This window comes from Cynoglossus semilaevis, chromosome 5 (assembly GCF_000523025.1).
Source record: "Cynoglossus semilaevis isolate Cse_v1.0 chromosome 5, Cse_v1.0, whole genome shotgun sequence".
Lineage (NCBI taxonomy): Eukaryota > Metazoa > Chordata > Actinopteri > Pleuronectiformes > Cynoglossidae > Cynoglossus > Cynoglossus semilaevis.
Genome location: NC_024311.1, coordinates 13,684,483 through 13,686,229, shown reverse-complemented (window position 1 = coordinate 13,686,229; position 1,747 = coordinate 13,684,483). Strand labels below are relative to the sequence as shown.

Genomic DNA, 1,747 nt, shown 5'->3' with positions numbered 1-1,747 from the left:
AAGTTCTGTAGAATTGTAACAATTAAAATGTGCTGCTTCTTATACTCATACAGTATGAGCAAAATACAAGTTCTCTAAGAGCAGTCTGTGAAGTAAAAATACAGTATTTCTTTTGCCCAGGCACAGAGGCTTTACAGGTTATTAAGGAACAGAGTCACCAATTATATTTGATCTAAGACAATATTTTACAGATACATGATTTGAGATATTTGTTTATTTTGGATTCATTATATACATTTTAATTCATTTTCCAGGTCAAGTATTTGAATTTCACCCATACATTTCTGGTCAGATTCAGCCAAGTATGTGACAAAACTGAAGAAATGGTGCCGTTGTACTAATGGATAATGGCCCAAACATCATCATTATCAAGCTACAGTTGGTTGAATGAGTCGACATTGAATATTCGGTCAGTTACCTGACATAAATGGAGCATGTATTCCACCTGCTGAAGACAAAAGTGAAGGGCAAAAGTCCCACAGATAAGAAGCAGCTGGTTGCAATGACTGTAACAGCAGGGAAATAAAAACCTTGGAGGACATTTCACATTGGTTAAACACCAATTGGCTAAGTGTTGCTGTTGCTTCTTATGCTGATGATGGGTTTATGGGGATGTTGGAATGAAATGCTGATCATTTCTGACAGAATTGCAGTCAGCTGTGAGAAGTAATGCAGCAAATAGCTTTAGTTTACATATTATATTTCCAGTCGAGACCAATCAAAGCACTTTGCATGACAATTTTGTTATTTACCAGTTCAATTCCAATCACCATCACTCACCGCATTATTACTGGCATACATGCCCTGCTGAAAGACAGTCAGAGGCCAAGTTGGTTAAAGTTTCAAACAACTTGGATTAAAAGGCAAACTTTAAATCTTTTCTAAAGTTCCATTTGCTGCTGGAAACAACTTTTCTTAGATTTTTTTTTTACCATAAATCTCTGAAAATGAACAAGTGCGAAGTAGGGCCGTCAAAGTGTATTATCAACTCATACTTAGAAAGTTGGAATAACTACATTTGAGTGTGTTTTAAAGTTACCTCCCAGAATACTTGACCCTGAATTGGTTTCTGCTGATTCTTAATGCCTCTGTGCCTGCACCACAGAACAGTACAGCAGCTGAACAACTATAGAGGTTTTATTGGTGGTTTCTGTTGTTAATAATTCTGACAGAATGCCTAAGGCAGATACAGGAAGACAGATGCTGCTTTAACAAGTACCTGACAAGAAACCCTGGAACGGGCCACTGGAGAAATTACAAGGCTCCAATGCAAGTGTGCTGAGTTATTGGGTGGTGTTTACAAGACAACTGGAAAATCTAGCATGTCATGTTCACTCTTGGTTTTTGGAAAAAAAAAAGTCACAGCTCCAGTGTGGAAATCTTGATGTCATGTTTCACTTTAAGAACCGCTCACTACTGCCATGTGCTACTTATTATGTATTGAATTTTTTTTGTAGGTCAGTAGTATAAATTGGCAGTATAACAGGTATGGGGAGTCCTGACTACCACCTGACTGTAAGAAGCTACAGGCCTTTCTATGTTAGGTCTTATGTGTGTAGATTTTCAGTCATTTAAATCATTTTTATCCTGATAAGTTCAGAAGTGGGCAACCGGACTGGTTTGGTTTGCCTGAAGAAAGTTTACTTCTCGTCTGGTGGCTTCTTTACGAGGTTGATGAACAAGGACATGGATTGGTTAGTTCAGAACTGAGCTATTCTCTTGAATGATGTGAAATGTATTTAAAAAA

At 37.5% G+C, this 1,747-nt stretch overlaps 1 protein-coding gene across 2 annotated transcripts in view; it reads left to right on the top strand.

The window, feature by feature from the left end:
• LOC103379151 (chromodomain Y-like protein 2) overlaps positions 1-1,747 on the top strand; it is a 19,133-nt gene that overhangs the window by 9,083 nt on the left and 8,303 nt on the right. The window lies entirely within an intron of this gene.